The sequence below is a fragment of the Pseudorca crassidens genome, chromosome 3 (genome assembly GCF_039906515.1).
Source record: "Pseudorca crassidens isolate mPseCra1 chromosome 3, mPseCra1.hap1, whole genome shotgun sequence".
Lineage (NCBI taxonomy): Eukaryota > Metazoa > Chordata > Mammalia > Artiodactyla > Delphinidae > Pseudorca > Pseudorca crassidens.
In genome coordinates, this window is record NC_090298.1 from 60,819,857 (window position 1) to 60,834,439 (window position 14,583).

Below are 14,583 nucleotides of genomic sequence, written 5' to 3' on the forward strand. Positions count from 1 at the left end.
TTCTTTGGGTGCCATAATGACAGGCAGAATCATATTCTGGATATATGTATTATTCAACGTAGCATGATATTTACGTATGCTGTATTAGTATGATTTACGTTGCTTGGCACACATGCTGTGCCTTCATAGGTATAGTAACTTATTACTGCTCTTTGTATTTATTTTAACATTCCATAAAAGACTCTCATGTAACTTATTTCATTTAATCTCTACGGTGTGTAAGGACTTGACTCTGAATCAGGAGAATATGGGTATCTCCACTTAGCCCATGAGCAAACACAAGATTGAGAGGTTTGTAGAAGGCTTGGTAGCGAGTTAATACCAAACTAGAATTTGCACTCAAAACCCCAAAGTTCCTAGTCTACGGGCTAACCACTGAAGGCTTGTATTTAGAACTCAGCATTGTGTAATACTAATACTGCAGGGAGAACATGAAAAAAATTGTAATAATGGGTAATGCAACTTTTTCATTTAAGGGCATTTCCCCTAGTTTTATACATTGCTACTTTTTGTTTTGAGTTAACTAATTAACGTTTACAGTAAAACTCCCAAGTAAATATTGACAATACAATCCTTTAAAGATTCCCTGAAACAAAATTTAAAATAAAATCTTACTGGGTATTCATCAGAGAGCTAACATGAAATTGTTCTTCTTTTTACAGCTCTATATCTTTGTGAGCTTGGAAGGAGAACATATTCTATTTTATGGAACTGTCACTTTAGTTTTTGCATCAGAAAATAAACCTTCATTTCTTTTAGATGACATTCAGAATAATCTCTGATCCTGTGATTTACTTCTTCGTTCACCAGAGGATATTTGCAGCAAAGCGAACCTCAGAGATGGTTGTTTAGGATAATGTTATGACGTTAGAGGTGAAGTAGGTAAGAGGCATTTGGAGGGAGTAAATGACAACGTGATAAACTCTTATAAATGATCCCTTCCTCACCTATTTTTTACAGGAATGTCATTAGATGCATTCCGCTATCTTGCTCAATAGACTTTATTGTTTAAACCCAACAGTGAGAACTGTTTCATAGTTGTCTTTACGTCCCTCAGAATTTTGTACCTGATTGCTTTGCATTTGATATGAGTTCCACAAAGTTGTTTAATTGAATCACTCAAGTGTATTGTGACACCCCATGTTTATATCCTTTAGATGAAGACCCCCCAGAAAACCTAAAGCAATAATGATAAACACTATACTGAATCCAGATTCTTTAAACTATCCTCAAATAGATTAAAATGGGGCATTATCAAACTGTAGATTTCACCTCTGCAAAGTCTGCCCTTAGAGTGAACACCATACATAACATCCCAGCACCATTTTTTCCCCTGGAGCTTTCCCCATCCCTCCCCTCTTGGTCTAAGTAGAAAGACAATAAATTTGGACATGGTGAATGGGTCATGCACCACAGATCTGGATGTGTTTTATTCTGGAAATAAGTGACAAATGTAAGCAAAGTTTTACCTGAAGAGACCTGGAGAGAAAAAACAATCATTTCTATATAATGAGAACTTGTAGGTATAAGGTGCTGCCCTGAATTCTTTATATATAGCAGTCTCTACTGTCACTGCCTTCCATTTACAGATAAAGGAAACTGTGACATGGAACTACTGAGTAGCCCTCCCAAGCTAGTGAGTGGCAGGGCTAGGATTGGAACTCAGGCTATCTGACTCCAAAGTCATTACTCTCTGTGCTATGCTGCCTCTTCAAAATGATGGTTAACCTTTCCTTTTCTTATTCAATGAATTAAGACATCCCACCCCCCATTAGAACTAATTTGTCCTGCATCCCATTCCCACTTCGCTGGATAAACTTATTAATAAAACCTATCATTAAAGCCCCACCCTAAAGTTATCATGGGAAGCAAAGAGTTTAAGGGATTCCAGTACCAATTAGCTTTCCCAAATAGCATATTTTGTTTAGCTGTGACTCTGGAAGGCCAAAGATTGATGCTAATCACCATGATCTTGGTGGGCCAAGATGTTTCTGAACAAGTGGGATGCTCCGTGGGTGCCCAGGCAGATGGTTTCTCTTTTCTGGATCTCAGTGTTCCTGTCTGTATAACAAGGATTTTGGATTATGTGATGGGCAATGTTCCTTCCAGGCCTACACCACCTACTTCAGCTTATTACTGTTTCCTGGGCATGTGAGTGGGCACCTGACTGCCCAGGGCTCCATGATATTCATCTGCAATTCTGGGCATCTCTTGAAGCAAGTATGAAGGATAAAAATGCCAGTAAAACAAAACATATATGTAGTGACAAAGCCTGACACAACTGATGAAAAATAATGCAGAGAAACTTCATGAAACCCAAGCAAATAGATGAATGATGTAAGCATTTGTTGGTCCTCCTTGGTGGGACAAATGAAATGGGTATCAGTATGGTAGGACAAAGCCCATTGTAGCCCTTTGTCAATGACCTTGAGGAGTGCTGGCTTCTACTCTTTACCAGGGTATCAACATTTTCTATACAATAAATACCTGTAGAGCATCTAATATGTGTCAGGGACTGTTCTAGGCACTGAGGATCATGTATGTCTTAGTTCATTAGGGCTGCTAGAACAAAAATATCATAAACTTATATGTTTATAGCTTATAAATAATAGAAATCTATTTCTCACAGTTCTGGAGGCTGGAAGTCCAAGATCAAAACAGTGGCAGAGTCCATGTCTGGTGAGGCCCCACTTCCTGGCTCATAGATGGCCTTTTTTTCACTATAACCTCACATGGAAGAAGGGGTGAGCTAGGTCTCTGGGGTCTCTTTTCTAAGGTCATTCATCCCGATCATGAGGACTTTGCCCTCATAAGCTACTTACCTCCCAAAGGCCTCACCTCCTACTACTATCACCTTGGGGGTTAGGATTTCAACATATGAATTGAGGGGTGGAGAACACAAACATTCAGTCCACAGCAGTCTAATAAAAAAAAACTAAGATTATTATCCTCATGGAGTTTATGTTAATTTTAGAAGGAGCTACCCTTTCTCCTTTTTGTTCAGATGCTTTTTGTTTTTTCAGTCCTCTTAGGGGTAAAATGTGGGAAGCCACACAGAATGAGGCAACAAAAGTATTACCAAAAAGTGGCCCCAATTCCCTGACCATCTAACGGCACTGGAGAAACCCGAGATGGGATGCGCCTGAGGTGAGGTCCTGAGGCACATGTAACAGGTAAACTTCTGCAATGGTATGGCTCTGCGTTCAACTTGAAAGCCTTTTCCCCCCTACAATGAAGTGGCCTAGAAATATGAATTTTTAAAAAACAATGGTCTAAGATATCTTAAGTCCAAAACACCACTCACCTCAGAAGGTGCAGGCTGAGATTCCTCTTGGTTTTTCTCCTTCTGAAGTGATTGCACATCAGCTGCCTCCCTCCCCACCTGGGCTTCTAAGAGCCATTACATTCTTGCCCTGTCTTCCCCATCATGTCTTTTTTCCTCTCTGCTATTAAATGGAGCTGACTGTACTAGAATGTGCAGAGAATAAGTAGGCCTCCAGACTTCCCAACTGCAGAGTGGTGGTCAGCAGTGCAACGAAAAGGAAACACTGAATGACAATTGCTGTCCAGAAACACTGGCTGATTTTAACAGTTGTGGACCCTTCTCCTGCTACAGTGATATTTTTGTGCCTATGTTTGTCAAGGACTACAGTGTTGTCCTTGGACCCTCTCTGGTCACATGCTCCAGACCAGGAGTCTGGGGTCTGACTTCTTAAGTGTAGTTGAACTCAGGAGAAAACTGCTGGAGACTTTGATTATTCCAATTATTCTTTAAATAATTACTGTCCTCCATTTTTCTGAATATGCTGTCTTCCAGCCATCTGGACTGGGTCGCCCCTGCCTCTGAGTTTGTGGCTGAGCTAACTCACTGCAACCACCAACTGGGATGAGTTTGACTCCCTGGGGCTTCATTATCCTCTCCCAGCTGCTTTCCTACACAAGTGTGAGCCCTTTGGGCTTTGCCAGGGAAAGAGCTTCAAAGTGTGGTGCTTACCCAGTTCTAGGATCTAGAAAATATGCATCCAGCAACACTTCCCCTTGCCTGTCCCCACACCCTAGGGCAGGGGATGAAGGAGTTTGGGATGGAGGATTGGGCATAAGAAAGTTGTCTTCTTTTTAAAGCAACCGAGTGATACAACCACTCAACCACCTGCAGGATATGACTCAATGCAGGAAATTGTGACACTTGCCTTCCATGCTTCTCTCCTCAGAGCTGTCTGCCGTTATCCAGGGCAATAAGCTGCACCTTATTTTCAAATCCCTCCTTTACCTTTACGTAAATTCATTGTCTCAGTTCTCATTCCTTAGGACTCCGCCTGTGTGACAGCAGTGGGGATCGGGTCTTAGGTGACCACCTATGAGTTTATCATGGGAGTGGGTGTCAGCAAAACAAACAAAGGATCTGTACTTCCTTATTCTGATTACTGTCAAATTAGGATTCTGAGATGTAGATGACCACGCAGCTGGGGGTCAGAGATGCCAAACATGTCCCTGAAGAGACTGCTATTTATTAGATAGTCTGAAAGAATCTTGTTTGAGCTGTAAGGCCAGCCTCGATGTTTGCTTTTGAGAAAAAGGAACATCTGATATATTCAGGGAGTAAGGCGGATTTCTTATCCTAACATCATGCAGCTGGTAATAGGAATCATTGAAGCCAGTATCTCAGTCATCACTGGAAGTAGGTTCTGAGGCTTCTCCATGGAATATTTTGAGTCAGTGAGTCTGAGGTGGGCCTGGGAGTATGCATTTTTCACAAGCTTCCCACCTCCCTTCCCCCTGACTCCAGGGAAGTGGAGAAAAATTTTTTTTGTTGTTTGTGTGTTTGTTTGTTTATTGAAGTATAGTTGATTTACAATGTTGTATTAATTTCTACTGTACAGCAAAGTGATTCAGTTATACATATATATTCTTTTTCATATTCTTTTCCTTTATGGTTTATTACAGGCTATTGAATATAGTTCCCTGTGCTGTATAGTAGGACCTTGTTGTTTATCCATTCTATATATAATAGTTAGCATCTGCTAATCCCACACTCCCAGTCCGCTCCTCCCCCAACCCTCTCCCCCTTGGCAACCACAAGTCTGTTCTCTATGTCTGTGAGTCTGTTTCTGTTTCATAGATAAGTTCATTTGTATCATATTTTAGATTCCACATATAAGTGATAGCATATGGTGTTTGTCTTTTTCTTTCGGACTTACTCAGCTTGGTATGATCATCTCTGAGTCCAAGAGAAAATGTTGATTTAAACCAGTGGTTATCAAACTGTAGCCTGCACCAGAATGATCCAAAAGGCTTGTTAAAACACACCTACCCCCAGAGTTTCTGATTTGGGAGGTCCTGGTGCGGCTTGAGAATCTGCACTTCCAACAAGTTCCCAGGTGACGTTGATGCTGCTGGTCCAGGGACCACATTTTGAGAAGCACTGATTTAAACAACCCAGTTTCTCTGTGCGGATCCTTTGCTTTGAAAACCCTTTTACTGCTCTGGTAGGTCGGTAGATCAGTGGGAAGAGGCTCGGGTTGTGGGGTTTGGGTGTGGGTGTTGAACTGTTTGTGGTCCGGAAGGAGAGGAGTTGTACTGTATCCCAAAGATGCACTCCGCAGCAACTTCTGGACTTCATGGCCCTCTCGCCACAGCTCCCTCCCCTGAAGGCTTTGAACCAAGCAAAGCCTGCTGAAGTAGGAGCATAGCTGTTACAGTTTGAGCATTTTCTGCCTATTTCCTTTATTCCACCGACCTCCATGGGGGTCACTCTTTGCCGCCTGTTACCAACATCATCATATTTGTGTTGCCTACAGTTGTCAGGTGCTCTCAACGGTATCTGATTTGCAATACAAGAAAAGATGGTTTAATGAAAGAGTTAGCTTTTAATGAGAGTCCTGACTTGCTGAAACCACGATTGCGTAATCCTGCTTGAAATCATAGCAGCAAATACATTTTAAAATTCTAAATATCCCAAAACTCCCATTATATTCAAGAACCTTTTAAACATTGGTTGCCTGAGGGAAGGGGAACTCTGTAGCTAAGGTGGGGAGGAAAGTTTTCACCAAAAATTCTTTCACGGTTTGAATTCTGAACTTGAATGAACTCTTAAAAAGATAAATCTCAAAAAACAACAAAACCAAAAACCCCCTCTAACATTGCACCGTAGCACTGACTGGAATAAACAACAGTAATCCAGCTCCATGTGTTTCTTTAAGTTTTTCGTTTATTTTTGAATATGGAGTCCATTCACATGGTTCAACATTTTAAAAATACATAAAAACAGATACAGTAAAAAAGTGTCCTCCCAATCTCACCACCCTTTTGACTGAATTCTTATCCTCCATCCTCATGGCTAACCACTTTTATTAGTTTCTAGTAGATTCCTTGTAAAATTGTTTTTTATGGAAATACAAATGTTTTTGTTTTTCTCCTTTTCACATTTTAATAATATGTCCTAAGGCTCCTTCCATATCAGATTAGACAACTTCCCATTATTTCTGTAGTCACAGAGCATCCGTATTTACTAGTATTCCATACTGTGTTTAGCCATAACAGTGGGCATTTGGGTTGTTTCCAAACTTTTGTAATTATCTGTTCCTTCTTGCAACATTAAAAAAAATTGTTTTAAGTTGTATCAGTCGTCTAATTCATTTGCTGATGAATGTGAATGAGGTCTTCCCATGCCAGCCACCGTCCTGGGTGTTCCTGGGGAGCCAGGTGAATGGGGTCCCTGGAATACCCCACCCAACACACTGTACTCATTTATCTCCTTTAGTCCCCACAAACACCTTAGGTGGTAGGTACTTCTTGTGTCTCCATTTCACATGAGAAAACTGAGGCTTAGAAAAGTCAAATAACTTCTCTAAACTTCTCCATGCATCTGGAAGACGGCCAAATTTGTATTTAAATCTTGTTTATCTGACTCCAGAGTCAGATCCTGGGATTTAATTAATTTAATGTTAATTAAACTCTTACAGTACTTTTTTCCATTGGTATCTACACATTGTTTTTCCAGGAGAAAAGAAGCACTGATTCATTATGACTCTAATCTCTAAATGTTACTTAGGTTATAAATGTAACATTCTTCCCATGATCATTCAATTTTCTTAATTTCAAGAATAAGCAATGCATTAATTCCATGGGGTAGGGACTGACTTACTCCTCTTTGCTTCTGCTTCTTCTCAGCCAGCACCTGGCAGGACAGGCACTTAGTGGGTTACATGGTCTCTTTCTCTTTGATTACCCAAAAGTATTCATCTTCCTGCTGCCCCACAGTGGGAACTGTTTGTCCAGCACTTGGAGCACCTTAGAGGACAATGTTATGGGTACATCTAACCATTTTTACTTTCAGAGACTTTTTTGGAGAGTGGCAGTGTGATTTTTGCTGTCATTAACATTCTACTCACTCTGAATATAGTTGTATTTGGGTGGAGGAACAATGGTAGTGAGGTTTTCTCTGCGTACCTGTTTTCCTCAAAAATCTGTATCCTTTTAAATAAAAGTTATTTTGCTAGTTTTTTTAATTTTAAAAGAATTGCATCAATATGGTCAGAACTCAATGAATATTGAAAAGCATAAAATACGAAAAATTGAAGTTTCCTTTCTACCCACCCATCTAGTCAATCTGTGCCCATCCCCACTGCTGCATTCCACTTCTCAGCCCATTGACAGTTTCTTGGGTATCCTTTCAGAAATGTTTTATGTGTATTCAGAATATATATGAAAAGCTGCAAAAATTCCAGCAATGGAATTTTAACCAATCAGGAATTGCCTAATCAGCACTAGTTAGGTCCTCAGCTTGATAGACCCCTGCCATCCCCTAAGAGAGTACCCGTGCAACAACCAACCTGATTTTTTTGCCTAGTATAACTTCCTTGTTCCTGCTGCCTTCTGCCTGTAAAGGTCTTTCATTTTGTACAGCTCCTGCGAGCTCCTTTCTAGCTGTTAGATTGGATACTGCCCAATTCATGAATCATTGAATAAAGCCAATAAGATCTTTAAGATGTACTCAGTTGAATTTTGTTTTTTAACGGTGCTTTAAGAGGATCTATATGAAATTGGCACATGGGATGGATTGAAGTGGAGGAGAAATTCCTCCAAGGAGAGCAGTTAGCACGTTATTGCTGTAAACCCAAGTCAAGGGATAGGATAAATCTATGGGAATGCAAAGAAAGGGATTAGAGAAAAAAAATGATGCTTTACATGGAAAAACAGGCTTTGCAGATGTGATTAAGGTTAAGGACTTTGAGATGGGAGGGTATCTTGGGTCATCCAGGTGAGCCCAGTGTAATCAACGAGTCCTTAGAAACAGAGACGTTTTCCTGGCTATGGAGCGAAGAAGACACAACTATGGCAGAATGGTCAGAGATGCAATCTTGCAATCTTGCAGGCTTTGAAGTTGGAGTAAGGGGGCTACAAGCCAAGGAATGTGGAACGCCTCTAGAAGCTGGAAAAGGCAAGGAAATAGACGACTTGTGGAGCTCTGGAAAGGAACAACCCTGTCGACACCTTTATTTTAGTCCAGTGAGACCCACGTTGGACTTCTAACCTACAGAACTGTAAGACAGTACAACTGTGTTTTTTTAATTGCGATATAATTGACATACGACATTATATTCGTTTTAGGTGTACAACATAATGACTCAATATTTGTATATACTGTGAAATGATCACCACAATAAGTCTAGTTAACATCCATCACCAAGTAAGTAGAATGGACAGGTTTATTGTTAGTGATTGAAAAGGACTCAGCGCTGTGGAGTAAACCCTAGGTGTGCTGCATTCACAACTCTTAGCTGCTCTTTTGTTCATACATCCATTCCATTTAGTTTCATTCCTTGGAACAGGAAAATTCAACCTTTAATAAATTGCTACAATTGCCATCCTACTCAGTATTATGCATATCAGAAAATGATCCCAGTCCTGATGTTTTACCACAAAATATGTATACATTTAGCATTGGCAAAATGATGAAGGGGATTACCGAACCTCTTAACTGAGGAGAGCAGGATGAGCCATAAAGCAAGCATAGGGTGAGACGAGCATGTGGTTACTGGATGTTCTTATAACATTGTTGATACTCTGACACACTCATCTGGCTAATCCCTCTAGCTATTTATTTGTAAGAGAACATTCATTATCACAATCCTTTGGACTCTGACGATTTTGGTAATCATCTATTCCATTTGCATCTTCTTTTTCACCATGCAGTTGAGCTCTAGGACAGAGGAAAATTTGCAGCAGAGTCTGAAATTGAGCAGAAAAGTTTTGTCTCCATATGAAGCAATTGGATAAGCAAGGGGAAAGAAAGCAGCATGTGTGCCACTAAGTAACAACTAGTCCACTGATGGAATGTCAGTGGTGTGATTTGGTGGCGAGATCTGTGCCTCATCAACAGTCACTGGTCTTTCGTTGTCACTGCCTCTTTCTCTTAGTCACTTCATCCCAGATGGAATCCCCAGAATGAAAAAGTTCATCTTCCTTCTTCCCCAGAGTTGGTGGCCATGCTCTCTTGTCCCTGAATTAGTCTTCCATGCATCTTTGCAGCTCGTTTGCTAGCCATCTCCCCACTGTTTATGATAAGATGGGCATTTTGGCTCACATGATGAGAAATATATTTCATCCATTAAATGACAATACATCCATATATTTCCTGATGAATGCATAATGTCAGACATCTACAATACAAGAGCTCTTCTGTGATAAATTTACACCTAAAACTGTTGAGGAGTGAGAGCATAAAGTTTGTAGTTGATTTAAGTAGAAGACAGGATTTAGCTCTGCTACTGGAGATCCTCAGCTTGGCCTGGTGTGGTGCTGCGGCCACACTCCAAAGCATCTCCTGACAGATGAACCGGTCACCTTCTCATTCTGATCCTCTGTTTTTTTGTTACATCTTTATTGGAATATAATTGCTTTACAATGGTGTGTTAGTTTCTGCTTTATAACAAAGTGAATCAGTTATACATATACATATAACCCCATATCTCTTCCCTCTTGCATCTCCCTCCCTCCCACCATCCCTATCCCACCCCTCCAGGAGGTCACAAAGCACCGAGCTGATCTCCCTGTGCTATGTGCCTACTTCCCACTAGCTATCTACCTTACGTTTGGTAGTGTATATATGTCCATGCCTCTCTCTTGCCCTGTCACAGCTTACCCTTTCCCCTCCCCATATCCTCAAGTCCATTCTCTAGGAGGTCTGTGTCTTTATTGCTGTCTTACCCCTAGGTTCTTCATGATATTTTTTTCTCTTAAATTCCATATATATATGTTAGCATACGGTATTTGTCTTTCTCTCTCTGACTTACTTCACTCTGTATGACAGACTCTAGGTCTATCCACCTCATTACAAATAGCTCAATTTCGGTTCTTTTTATGGCTGAGTAATATTCCATTGTATATATGTGCTACATCTTCTTTATCCACTCCTCCGATGATGGACACTTAGGTTGTTTCCGTCTCCGGTCTATTTGATCCTCTGTTTTGTGGTTGTCAATGTCTCGCCAGCAGTCGCTGCCTCCTGCCCCTGTTTACCCACAAAACCTTGTTTGTTCTTTTCCTGTACCTTTCATTCTGCCTCTGAGTTAATTTTGGTTGCTTATATGTGTGCTCTACCACTACTAAAATTAAGTCTTTGACAGTAGAGAAGTAGCATACATATTTAAATCTCTCTCAGGTCATAGCAATGATCTGTGTACACAGTAGAAAGATAATAAACACTTGCTGAGTGTTTTTTGAGTGAGTAATGGTGACTGAATTAAGTGTTAGTTTTCAGATTCCTAGAGTACCACCTACTTGTTCTTTTCATTTCTTTCTTTAAAGTTTTATTAACTAATATAAGCTAATTAAAAAACCTAGGAACTATACTCAAGTGAAAATAAAAAGGACAATTACCCATTATCTCTCAACCATGTATAACACCCATACATATGATGCTGTTTATCTATCCAGGCTATTTTCTCTATATATGTAAACATATATAGAAATGGGATCCTGCTACATAATTCTTTTTAACTAAAAAACTAAAGAGTGGTATTTTAAACTAAAAATATATAATCTAAATGCACTTAAATACAATCACTATATCCCTGTATTACCATTTGACAGCTGCAGAGCATTTCATGGTGTGGATGTACTTTGTAGTTCTACGTTTGTATTACTTTCCAATTTTTGTCTTCACAAAGCCGCTAAAATCTTGTTTCTTGGCTTCCGCTGTCTTGTTAACTTGGGGCCCACCCATCAGAGACCCACGATGTCTTTTTTTTTTTTTTTGGCCGTGTTGGGTCTTCGCTGCTGCACGCGGGCTTTCTCTAGTTGCGGCGAGCAGGGGCTACTCTTCTTTGTGGTGTGTGGGCTTCTCACTGCAGTGGCTTCTCTTGTTGCGGAGCACGGGCTCTAGGCACGTGGGCTTCAGTAGTTGTGGCACGCGGGCTCTAGAGCGCAGGCTCAGTAGTTGTGGTGCACGGGCTTAGTTGTTCCGTGGCACGTGGGATCTTCCCGGATCAGAGAACAAACCTGTGTCCCCTGCATTGGCAGGCGGATTCTTATCCACTGCGCCACCAGGGAAGCCTCACAATGTCTTATGTGGTTGCAGCAACCCTTAACTCCATCATGACCTGGGAGTATTTCCTGGTGGCTGGCTGCACAGGACCTTTTTTGTACCCTTAACAAAATTGTGTGGGATACAATAAAGAAAACTGTACTTATTAAATCTGCTTCATTCTTTTGCTCTATAGATGAAAATGTATCTGAGAATATATTTAAAACTTTAAAATGACCAAGCACTTCCTATATCATCTGGTATTTGACTAGAATTCATTGTCTATAGCAGTGTCTTCAAACTCCAGGTTAATTGTAAAGAAACACTAAACAGTGAACACCAGTAAAGAAACACTGATGAAACTGAAATCAGTCCAAATGAGTAAGACAAAAAATGAAGATAACCTTGTTACATGGGAGTTCTGTAGAATGCTCAAAAATGTTAATGGCTCCATACTAGCTTTTCTTTCCTTCCCCCCACCCTGCTTTGAAAGAGATCATCAGTTAGCCTGTGTAGCATTTTACATAGAAAACCATAAAGCACATTCTCAACACTGTATTTTGAGTCATTGGTTGATGGAATCAAACTCCTCTGGTTTTCCTCACTGCAGGTCCACAGCCAGGCCAGGGTGGAGCTGGTGATGGTTACCATCAATAAGCCCTTACACACATCCCCCTCCCTGTTACAGAAAAACCTGCCCTGTAGAGACAGTTAAGGTCAAGAGTTGAGGATTATGGCAGTCATGTACTTGAAACATGGCTTGCCCCAGGCCTTCTGGATTTTGATATCCAATTATCAAGAGTCAAATAAGATCAGGTCACACTAAACCAAATAAAAGAAACAGCCAAAGGCAAAACGTAATTGAGAACATTTAGGAAATGACACAAAGTATTTAGTAAAACTGTAGAGGTCATCGACTCATACTTTATGAATTTAATTCTATAGGCATATAATATATTAAAGAAAAGGACCAGGTCTATGATTACCTTGTGCTTCTGACATTTTACAGACCTTGAGATCAGATATGAGCACTCAATTTGATCCAGTGCTATGTGCTGCCACTGTAATTAAGACCTAACGAAGTGAAAAGGCTTCTAACAAGTGTGTCATAGAAAATGTTGTGATTCACCGACCAAGGATGAATTAGAATACTGGAAATATGTTGCCAATTCCTTTTCCATTAGAGCAGACTGAACTGTATAAAATAAATGCATTATCTGTTATTTATGACTCACATGTAAGATTTCTCTTGGTAAGTGAAGAAAATCTTTATATAACTGTTAATCTAGTATCTGGTGTTTTACAATAGTAAAAAAAAAAGTGTTGATATTTTACAATTTCTTGCTGAAAGAAGCCCATAAAATGGAATGGCATCATTTCATTGTTTCTTGGGGCAGACCCATCCCAATTCCTATACTAACTTATTTTTTTTTAACATCTTTATTGGAGTATAATTGCTTTACAATGTTGCGTTTGTTTCTGCTGTATAACAAAGTGAATCAGCTATATGTATACATATATCCCCATATCCCCTCCCTCTTGCGTTTCCCTCCCACCCTCCCTATCCCACCCCTCTAAGTGGTCACAAAGCACTGAGCTGATCTCCCTGTGCTATCCAGCTGCTTCCCACTAGCTTTCTATTTTACATTTGGTAGTGCATGCATGTCAGTGCTACTCTCTCACTTCATCCCAGTTTACCCTTCTCCCTCCCTGTGTCCTCAGGTCCATTCTCTATGTCTGTGTCTTTATTCCTGTCCTGCCCCTAGGTTCGTTGGAATCTTTTTTCTTTTTTTTTTTTAGATTCAATATATATGTATTAGCATACGGTATTTGCTTATCTTTTTCTGACTTACTTCACTCTGTATGAAAGACCCTAGGTCCATCCACCTCACTACAAATAACTCAATTTTGTTTCTTTTTATGGCTGAGTAATATGCCATTGTATATATGTGCCACATCTTCTTTATCCATTCATCTCTCGATGGACAATTAGGTTGCTTCCATGTCCTGGCTATTGTAAACAGTGCTGCAGTGAACATTGTTGTACATGACTCTTTTTGAATTATGGTTTTCTCAGGGTATATGTCCTGTAGTGGAATTTCTGGGTCATATGGTAGTTCTATTTTTAGTTTTTTTAAGGAACCTCCATACAGTTCTCCATAGTGGCTGTATCAATTTACATTCCTACCAACAGTGCAAGAGGGTTCCCTTTTCTCCACACCCTCTCGAGCATTTATTGTTTGTAGATTTTTTGATGATGGCCATTCTGACCCGTGTGAGGTGATACCTCATGGCAGTTTTGATTTGCATTTCTCTAATGATTAGTGATGTTGAGCATCCTTTCATGTGTTTGTTGGCAATCTGTATGTCTTCTTTGGAGAAATGTCTATTTAGGACTTCTGACCATTTTTGGATTGGGTTGTTTGTTTTTTTGATATTGAGCTGCATGAGCTGCTTGTATATTTGGGAGATCAATCCTTTGTCAGTTGCTTTGTTTCCAAATATTTTCTCCCATTCTGAGGGTTGTCTTTTTGTCTTGTTTATGGTTTCCTTTGCTGTGCAAAACCTTTTAAGTTTCATTAGGTCCATTTTTTAATTTTTGTTTTTATTTCCATTTCTCTAGGAGGTGGTTCAAAAAGGATCTTGCTGTGATTTATGTCAGAGTGTTCTGCCTATGTTTTCCTCTAAGAGTTTGATACTGTCTGGCCTTACATTTAGGTCTTTAATCCATTTTGAGTTTATTTTTGTGTATGGTGTTGGGAAGTGTTCTAATTTCATTCTTTTACATGTAGTTGTCCAGTTTTCCCAGGACCACTTATTGAACAGGCTGTATTTTCTCTGTTGTATATTTGTGCCTCCTTTATCAAAGATAAGGTGACCATATGTGCGTGGGTTTATCTCTGGGCTTTCTATCCTGTTCCATTGATCTATCTTTCTGTTTTTGTGCCACTACCATACTGTCTTGATTACTCTAGCTTTGTAGTATGGTCTGAAGTCAGGGAGCCTGATTCCTCCAGCTCTGTTTTTCTTTCTCAAGATTGTTTTGGCTATTTGGG